Source organism: Sinocyclocheilus rhinocerous, unplaced genomic scaffold (genome assembly GCF_001515625.1).
Source record: "Sinocyclocheilus rhinocerous isolate Xijiao unplaced genomic scaffold, SAMN03320098_v1.1 scaffold1740, whole genome shotgun sequence".
Lineage (NCBI taxonomy): Eukaryota > Metazoa > Chordata > Actinopteri > Cypriniformes > Cyprinidae > Sinocyclocheilus > Sinocyclocheilus rhinocerous.
The window spans coordinates 1,120,107-1,130,683 of record NW_015651446.1 but is presented as its reverse complement, the minus strand read 5'-3'; the positions used below and the strand labels follow the sequence as shown (position 1 = coordinate 1,130,683).

The window sequence follows — 10,577 nt, the reverse complement described above, 5'->3', positions numbered from 1 at the left end:
TGTGCTGAGCTCATCTGGCCTTGAAGGGCCGAAAACAGAATCATCCAGACAAAAGAAAAAAATCACAAATTGAATATCAAAAGTCATCGCAACCCCATAAAACATTTCAAATAGAGTGTCATAGTTACTTTTTACCCCAAACGCATGCAGGTACGTACATGAGGCATCCCATTCGAACATATCTCTGTGTTGTCGGTATCAGTGTGAGAATGAAAGCACGGTGTTTTAGCTGTCAAACGCTGCTGTTTTTTTCTTGTTTACTGTTGCACGGTCTGTCAGCCATGGCCTGCGGTACTTCTTTCTTTAATAATACATCTCAGAGTGAGTAATGCCATTTGGATACAGGGAGCTGCGCGCCTGGCCTTTGCTCCCTGCACCTCTCCTCTCTCTATCCCTGGAGTGTGTTTCAACCCACGTATGTTTGAAGGAATTCTATTTGCCGGATACTCGCGCGCTCATGTATGCGAGAGCGTGCACTCGTGTTGAGAGAGAGAGAACAAGAGCGCCTCTCCTCCCCCTCTTCCTCCGGCTCTCATCCCTCCATTTCTTCTCTATTTTCGCCGATTTGCTTTGTTTCGTGCCTAATGTTAATTAGACGACTATAGCTTGATAAAGAATTGTGTTTTTCCTGCAATAATTGCTCCGTGTGTCGTCGCAATATGGTCCAGCTGTCTGGGCCTTCCTGTTTGGACCGTGACGGAATGGTCAACAGGGGGCAGTACACCGCTTTCCATGGCGTGAAATTCAACATGTCTGATTTCTTTGTCTTCTGGCCTGTTAAAAGCCAGTTACCAGAGTTGCTTTCTTTTGCCATTTACCTTGAATATTGAATATCATATTGATATTATTGATGTGATTTTTATGATGTTGAAGTGGAAATGGTAGCGAATTGTTGCGGTGTAGTCAAGTGTATGTATATGTATGTGTGTATGTGTGTGTGCAGGGTGCGATTTGTGAACAAACCAGAGGAAAAAAATATTTTTTTCCCCCCTTGAAAATATATCACAAAATCACAAATCACAGTGGATCTATAAATAAATAAATAAATAAATATATATATATATATATATATAGAGCCTATATGCTAGCTTTGTTTATGCAGCACTTATGTGAGAAGTGTGAAACAGCCCTTATTTTGAGTATTTGCTGTCTTCTGTCCTCAGAGAGCTGCCACACTCGCCTCGAAACCTACAGGCCAGCCTGAACGCCAACGACAGCCGCAGCGTGGATCTGTCCTGGATGAGACCCTTCGATGGAAACAGCCCCCTACTGCATTATGTGGTGGAGCTTTCAGAGAACAGTAAGATAAACCAAGGGTTATTTATTGTAAAGGAATATATGAAAACATTTCACAAAAGTTTTACATTTTTGAACACATTCTGGTTGTCAAACAGTGGTTAAGGTGATGATCTACACTTTGCTAGGACACCTGTGTGAATTTGTGAGTAACTTAGGTTGACCTGGGAACAGAACCCTAGTGCCCACCCATTTTTTCAGCAGCCTTGGTTCCAGAGGTATTTTTTTCCAGCAAGTTTTCCAATAGGAATTTAGGGAAAAAAATCTAAAAATTAAAGAGTTATAAGCCATGAATCAAACCAACCAGCTGTGATGTGAATCATATACAAACATTGGGCCAAAATACAAAGATACAACACTATCTATGTGTGTGTGTGTGTGTATATATATATCTATATGTATATGTATACACACATTTGTGTGTGTGTGTGTATTTAATATACAAATACACACACTCACATACACACACACACACATACACACACACACACACGCTGAATGGAATCATTTGCTTAATTTGATACAATAAAAATGTTTTCCTTAATATTAACCAAAAATTTTCACCATTTCTGCATGTTTTTGATTATTCACAGTCAAAAATGTGTAGAAAATCTTCCAAATCCTAACTGTAAGGAATATTTATAGGTATGTTTGTAAAGAATATTTCTGTATAGATCTATATATGCTATATTATGATAAAATGATGTCATATAGGTTCATTATTCCCATCTATCTGATGGGAATAATCTCATATGTGAAGAAAGCCTATTTTTAATAATTTTAGGTTTTTTAATCGGAAATGTCATGCTCAAAAAGTGAAATTGGATGCATTTGTTGTTTTTAAGCCCAAAACCTAAAATTTTTCCTTTCCTGCTGGCATTCTCAACACTTTCTAAGATGGATACTGACTGTTTTTCACTCTGACAGAAGCACAAATCCAGCTTAATAAACGTCTGTATGTGTTCACAATTAAATAAACAATCTATTATTTATTTTCTCTGTGCCTACAGTGCCGTGTCAGTCACCATATGCTGGGAGAGAGGAGCAGGGAGTCGTATCACGATGGTAGTTTTTTGGCGTCGTGAGGGGGTGGGGGGGGGGCAGAGCTGAGGGCTCACGGTGCATGTAGCACATCAGATCTCCCTCAATTAATCCAACATTAGGTGCATGGGATCCACGAGTCAGTGCTTTTGGAAAGCATGTGTGGCTCAAATCTAATTATTCTCTCCCTTCCTTTGAGCCAGAGAGGGTGGAGAGAGATAGAGAGAGAAAGAGAGAAAGAGAGAGAGTGGCCGTCCACGTAGCTATAGGTTTTGTTATGCTGTGGTTTCTCTCTCTCTCCCTCGCTCGCTCCGCTCACTCCGAACCCCCTTCTACCCCCACCTCCTCCTCTCTCTCTCACTCATTCTCCATCTGTCTCTCACACACACACACACTCTCCAAACACTCTCTCTCTCCTCCTCTGCCTCTCTCTCTCCCTGTTTGTCTCTCCCTCCCTCAGCTTCACTCGCTCTTGTGCTGTAAGTTCATTTGCTGTGTCAAGCAACAACTGGCTCGGGAGTGGGCATTGGGTTTTGATCCTTTTGTCAAGCGTCCCCTCTGCGATGTGTACCGCATCTACCTGCACACCACGGGACTGGTCGCCTGGCTCTCTCTAACATTGCCGTACCGTCCTGGGTTTATCACGATTGGGCATCCCACCTTGCTGAACCGGGCGGCATGATGAGATGCTGAAGGTTTGACGGGGTAAGTCGCATCCACATGTGGACATCGGTCCAGTTCTTTTTCATCTTTTTTTTTCCAAATATATTGATTGTTTTTTGTCAGTTGTTTCAATAGTGTGTGTCGTTGTTTTTGGCCATTTTTGCCGGTGTGGTCCACCACACCTCCTGATGCTCGTGTCAAGTGTCTCATGAAATTACCATATTCATGGGCTCCATTCAATTAAATCGCAATCAGTAAAGGGTCCAGCTCGAAGTGTGTGTTTTTTTTTCTTTTAGTGTGGGGTGGACTAGTGCAGTTCGCTTAAATAATGGAAAAAATTCCATTATTTAAAAAAAAATGTTAATATAAAAAGTGAGAGAGTGAATGGGTTCTTGCATGAAGAATAAAACAAATTGTAGGAATATATATATATATATATATATATATATATAATTCAAGAGGTAAAGAAAGGGATGGACCCAGAGGAACTTTGGCAAAGACAAAAAAAAAAAAATCCATGCATGGAGGCCATTGATTAACTCCTGGAGTTCTGGGGGGATTTGGAAGAGGGGTTGTGTGTGTGTGTTTGTGTAGCTCCAGAAATGGACAGAGAGAGTGAAAGCCCTGGGGCTATAGCACTGGTGGAGTGTGCCCTGCGTCAGGGTGGCTGTGTGTGTGTGTGTGTGTGTGTGAGGTGCGTCTGATGGTTTTGCAGGCTGAGGGTCTGGAGAGCGAGCGAGCAGCTGGCTGCTACACTGCCGGTGTGTGCCCGTACGCTGGCTTTTGTTGCGTTTGTGCTCGAGTCCAGCTTCTCCCTCTCCATCTGCCTCCGTTAGGTTCTCCTCCAGTTTCTTGTGCTGCCTTCTCTTTCTCTCTGTTGGGTTTCGAGACGTGGATTTCAGCATTGAGAGCTGATTGTGTTTTTCTCATTTTGTGAATGAACGGTGTAAAATAGAGAAAGCTATTTGGGTAGGTACGTAGACTATAATTCAGTGGGTTATTTTTTTATTTTTTTTTTAGGTGTCATTTTTGCATGAAATGGAGGGAAAACTGATGGGATAATATAATAATGTTTATATTCTTAAAAATTACTTTTTGTTTTGCTTGTTAAATTTTTTATTTTTTTTAAATCTGTTTTATTTTGTTATTTTGTTGTTTTTAAATTGTGACCCTGTGTTTTATTGATTAAAATAATATTCTGTAAATTGAGACACAAGCTATTTATAAGGGAATTATAATAAGAGTACAATTTTGCATGAAAATGAAACAACCATAAATAAGTCCTGTTAATAAAAAATAAAAAAATAAAAATAACAGAATAAGTTGAAATGTGTAAATTGTATTCAAGCAAACCTTTTAAATAAAATATAATTTTTACACAATTATGTTTGTCAGCTTAAAAACATCTTTATATGTTAAAATTTGTGTGACACCATGATGAAAAAGCAGAAATTGCTAAATGGACTGAATTTGACTTAATATTAGTAAATATCAGACCTATTATATAAAGAAATTCACAATTCTCTATGTAATATGATTCATTTAATATGCATTACAACTTGCTTTTTTCTATAAAAAAAAAAAAGGTTTCTCTCATAGACTAATCACACAGTTTAGCCCCCACCCCCTTCTTCTTTTTTTTCCCCTCCCCCTGTCATCCTCAAGTGGGGTATAGAGGGGGGCTGCCATGCTTCATTTGAGTCCATGTCTCCATATAGAATTCTCCTCACGGTGCTAATGGACTATTTGGCAAATTTTTTTCCCATTTCTATATCATTTAGACAGATGAGATGTGCAGCATGTGATGAAGTGGACCATAATAGCATTTAGATCTTGCGCGTTCCGCTCTATTTTAACCCCGGCGGTCTGTGTTTTTAGGTGAACCCGCTACTGTGGACTATCATCATCATCAGAATCATCGCAGTGGCAATGGGAGTCAGGACATGGATGCTAGCCGGAGGACCTCCGCGGGGGTCCTTGCATCCCAGGTGAGTTTATGCTGTTGGGGGGGGTGGATTACCCATAACCCCCTTTCCACCACCTCTGCCCCATATCCCCCACTCCTTCATTAAATGCACCTTTCCCCGAGTGGCCCTGTGAGAGCACAGATTGCTGGGAGGAAATAGCACCCAAAAAAAAAAAAGGAAAAAACACTTGCCACATTTCTTGAGGCGTTTACTGAACAAAAATGCACTGTTAATTTCTGTTTGCAGACGAGCCATTGAGAAGCCCTTGCCTTGCGCTACAAAGCGTCTTCAATCAATTGTTTTGAAAAGGCCTTTCCGTTTTCCGACGATGCCGGCGGTTCTGTTGTTTCTCTCTGTAAAAGACTCTCTTCGGTGACGGGTATTCTTGGGTGGATAATACGGCTCTCGTTGTTATTGATTAAGAATACGAGTAGTCGAGGAGAGTCATGTCGGCGGCGACTGCAATGGACTAGAGAGAGCGTTGAATCCAGAAGGCCCACCTGCCTGCACACACACATGCGTTTGCTAACGCCGAGGTTCACGCCCACATCCATTTATTGAGTCAGCGAAGCTGCATTTCCTGTTTGATGCTTGTGCTGTTGATTTATCCGGCTACTCCTGCTACACATCTTTTCAGCCAGCGGAAAGGAAAAACTGGGGGTTTTATGATTCGCCGTCCTCACCCCAAAGGCTGTATATTGTAATGTCCCAGGCGGAGTTGTAGATGCAAATGTGTTCGGTTTGTGCCATATATTCTTTTCTCAGGACCGCACACACTCTACCTTTTTAATGCAAATTGATTTTGAAATGACATTTATCGTGCAGGGTTTCCATATGGAGCCCCGAGAGGGATGGAGGGGGGAAAAAATTGAATGAAATGTCCACGAAGCCACTGACAGCTAAATTTATGCGGATTGTAAAGGAACACACTGCAGATAAACAGTTACCACGGCTTTAGATTGACTGCGGCGTGGCTTCCCATGTAGGCACGCGTATATCATGAATATGTATGGGCCAAGCGTATGATGCTGCATTCTAACCTCCATGAAATCCATTTAGGAAACCTAACAGGATCTACTTGACTTATGAAAGCTTACGATCAAATCTTATAAATATCCATGAGAAAAAAGTATTAGTTTGCTCTTTATATAGATGTATTTTGCATAAAAACTAACAGATTGCAATCAGACCGGCTGTTGATGTGTGTTGACGTGGACGATTTGAAAATCTGCAAACATTTTAATTTGTTCTCCATTATCATTCAGCACATTTAAGTGATGTATTAGCATTTCAGATAGACTAAAGGCAACAATCAGCCCGCTCTGTCCTTGATCACTCTGTAATTATCGTTCTTTCGGCTATGTGTTTAAATGAATAGAGAGGAAAGAGGTGTGGAGGAGGAATAATGTAATGTTTTACCACTAGGGGACCCACACAACTGAAAATCAGATCAGTTTTTTTAGTCTGTTGTTTAACTTTTTAAGTCATTTTTGATATAATTTTTAAGGTGTTTTGGGGTGCATAGGTTCAAAACTAATAGAAATATCTGTTTAGATGAATACTTTTAGATTTAACAGGTTTTGGCTGCTTAAAACATGTTACTGTTTTTTTTATTCTTAGCATGTACACTTAAAATATGTGGCGTTTCATTTATTCCTTTATTACTTTATGCTCAACAGTGCCTTAGGAGTGACAATTGTGAGAAAGGTCACATGCAACCTTAACAATTATGTTATATTACACTATTTTGCTGTATTTAAGATTAACATAATTGTTTTCTTTTTTACTAAAATATTCTACCCTCTCATAGTTTGTTATGTCTGAAGCATATTGATAGAATTTCTCTCTGATATCATTTGTATTGATGCTGTCGAGTAAATATCTCGCTGTAAACTCCTCACACAGATTAACTTCCGTCTGTCTGTGGTTTATGACGTGATGAAATTATTCAGGCCTCTGCAGCTCATCTTCATTTGTTCTTTATTGAAATTATTTTTATGTGCACATCGTCTTTGTTCCTACCCCCTCATATCATAAATAAAGCTTGATTTAAGTAAAATTATGATGCATTTGTATATTTTGTCCTTTTGTATGTGAAAAATCGGTTTTAAATGTAGGTCATAAATATGCAAGCCAAAAACAAAAAATACATTACAAACGATATTAAAGATATACACCACATACAAACAAATCATGAACAATTAAGCAGTGTTGTTATGCTTCAAAAAGCATTTATCGTAATGTTGAGATTCATTACTGCTGAGTTTGCTCTGGGATATTTTTATTTATTTATTTGCTTAGTTTTTTTTTTATACCATTGAGCCCTCTTTTCTTGTTGTTGTCTGAGCTTGTGGCATTCGACAGCTTGCGGATTATTTTGCAAGACTAAATGTAGCCCCAAACAACAAGACAAAATAGATGTCATTCTGGTCATCAGCACATTCTTTAGAATAAGACTGAGATGTTTTTGTGACATGACACAGCGTCCATTACTCTATATTCGGATTATTCAGCTGTAGGATCGATGTTTTTGTTTATGTCTGCTCTCAGAAGGTTGAATTCACTCAGTCGCAAAAGCCCTAAATTACAGGAACATTTTCTCTGCAGTAACTTTAATTAATATAAAGCATGTTTGTCAGTATTATTTATTTATTTATTTTTTGGGCCATTTTGTCCCATCAAAGGGAAGCTGAAGTATGTAAGCTTTATAAACATTTAAGGTATGAATTATTAATTGATTCGCATGACTACAATCTACTGTTTATACTCGATTAATTCAGTTTATGGAATATAAATAATTTTTTGCTTTGTATAATGAATATTCATTCAACTAATTAGTTTACCCTTCATGGTTGTATGGGTTGGTATTTAAACCCAGCTCAAAGGGTTATTTTTTTATAGGCTCAGCATTTTTAAGTCTGCTCCTTTAAAGGATTTTCCTCATACATGATGTCATGATATTCTATCATCCCTGACTTCTCTCAAGAACATAATGCTTTTCACCACAAATAAGATCAGTGGCATTAATCAATTGAAAATGTGCTGTATTAGCATGTTTCCCTCAATACGGGAAATGGAGAAGTTACATGACCAGTTAAAAGTTTGGACACACTTGACTGAATTTGTGATTCTCATGGTTTTGAAAGCCTTTTGCTTAAAGCATATATAAATATAAATATATGATTAACATGAATTTAACATGTATGGTTAAACAGGGCCATATGGTGAAGTAAAAGCAGCCAAAAAGTATCCAATGTTGCTTGAAAAGCATTGTGAAACTGGTTGAGCAAATGAAGGGTGAACTTTTTTAAACGTATTTTGTTCTCTATTAAATTCCTATACAAGGTAAAAATATTTTTTTCAAAGTTGTAAATAAAAATAGTGTGCACATTTCAGTGTACACTCTTAAAAATAAAAGTTCTTTATTAGCATTGACAGATTCATGAAGAACCTTTAAAAACCTTGGAACCTTTATATTGCACAACATGTTCTATACAATGCAAAAAGGTTCTTTAGATTATTAAAATATTCTTCACACTAAGAAAAAAACGTTCCATCAAGAACTGTTCACAGAAAGGTTCTGTTGGGAACCAGTTTACTCTACAACCCCCCCTTTGGAACCTTTATTTTAATTAGTGCATGTGTTAACTTCATTGATTCCTATTGTTCTAAAGTGTGGGAAATAATTTAAAAAATGAGTAGTGTGTCCAAATTTTTGACTGGCGATGTTGCTACAATTTCAAAACATTGTGACCTTTCAGCCTCACAACCTCTCAAACAGACAACTTTCCTACCTCTAGTCTAAACCTCACAATCTCCTGTTGAGTCTCACAGCATGTCCATTTCTAACGGAGAGCTGATACAGGCCACTAAGCCTCGTTACATTAATTACAGTCCTGCTCTGTATTCCTCCATATGTGTGAGGCTGGTTATCGCGTGTATCATTTCAGAGATTAATTTCAGGCGGGAGGTGAAGCACGCTGAGCTAGTGAAGTCTAACTGGCAGATATCTTTAATAAGGTTACACTATGGATGGGCTTTAGGTTGGTTTAAATAGCCGCCTATGAAATGTACCCACATCAGTGGCTCGCTGATAGAGGCTTAGCAATCTATTTAAAAACCAATTTATTTCCACAGTATTGGAGCTGGCGCAGATTGAACGCCAGAGTGAGATCCTCCACTTCCAAATTCTCAGTGGACACCTCTCATCCCATTCTGGTGCAATTGCTCTCTCTCTCTCTCTCTTCATCTCCTCCCCTTTATCGCTTCTCTCTTCACAAACTCTGGTGACTTATATTCCTCCAAGAGTGTTCAGTAAAAACCCTTTCAGCCTGAAAAATCCCCAACGGTGTCAAAATCACAGACTATACTGGAAAACACAGTTAAGGGCTTTCACTGACAGTAGGAAATTAAATTAATATTAGACACAAAAGGTATAAAATCCAGTATTTTTTATCTTGTTTTATATATTGGACACAAATGGTGTTTGTCTGTTTTTGAAGTGTGTGCACTGCAAAAAATCATTTTCTTAATATTTTTGTTTTCTGGTAAAATATCTTAATATCCTTAAAACCACATATATTTACTTGAAGCAATATTGCATATTTACACTTTGGCAAACTGTTTTGTCTTTTCAGATTGTTTAAAGGAAAAAAATATTTAACAAAATAAATGGGTAAAAAAAAGTGGGTAAGAAAAACAACCCATTATCCAAAAAAAAAAAAATCCTAATATTTTATAACATTTTTATTATTATACACACACACATGCACACACTTTCAGTGTAGATTTTTTAATATCTCTTAAAGGTCTTATGCTCGCCAAAGCTGCATTTATTTGATACAAAATACAGGAAAAAACATAATATTGTGAAATATTATTACAAATTAAAATATCTGTTTTGTATTTGAATATATTTTAAAATGTATTTTATACCTGTGATGGTAAAGCTGAATTTTCAGTATCATTACTCCAGTCTTCAGTTTCACATGATCCTTCAAAAATCATTCTAATATGCTTATTTTTGTCTTAGCAATTTTGAAAACAGTTGTGTTATTAAATATTTTTGTGGAAGGCATGATACTTTTTTAGAATTCTATGAGTTCAAAAGAACAGCATTAATTAAACAATCTTTTGTAACATTACAAATGTCTTGGCTGTCAGTTTTGATCAATTTACGCCATCCTTGCTGAATAAAAGTGTTTATTTCAGTTAACTTGTTTTGAGGATATTACTTTATCGAAATAACAAGTGAAATAAAAGACAAAGACAAAAAATACTGATTAAGAATATTTTTTTGCAGTGTATGTGTGGGCCTGTTCCAGTGGTGAAGAGAGTGATAATTGATTATTTCACTGTGCCGTTCATTCATCTCCCTGCTCACACACAGCTCTGTAAACTGCTGTCTCTCCCCAGACGCACACGTAACGAGGGCCAGGCCTCCTGCTACCTCTGAGCTATCACCTCAACGAGAGAGAGAGAGAGACTATGATTAATCAGATCTTCTAAATGCTGGCTACCCCCCAGAGAGGCCCCTTCAGAGTGAAGCTCTTAGGTCCCCACCTCCCGTAAACGCAGGGCATTCAATCTTCACGGAGAGCTTCATTGTTA

At 38.0% G+C, this 10,577-nt stretch overlaps 1 long non-coding RNA gene across 2 annotated transcripts in view; it reads left to right on the top strand.

Annotated features, from left to right (window-relative positions):
* Positions 1–2,780: 2,780 nt before the first annotated feature.
* The window catches only part of LOC107712818 (uncharacterized), a 22,711-nt gene continuing 14,914 nt past the window's right edge, over positions 2,781–10,577 (top strand). Inside the window, exons 1-3 of one of the 2 annotated variants that reach the window (XR_001636833.1) lie at positions 2,781–3,042; positions 4,879–4,988; positions 5,214–6,983. This is a non-coding gene — a long non-coding RNA (uncharacterized LOC107712818). Of the gene's footprint in view, positions 3,043–4,878; positions 4,989–5,213; positions 6,984–10,577 lie in introns of those variants that run through there. The other variant, XR_001636832.1, reaches the window with a different exon arrangement.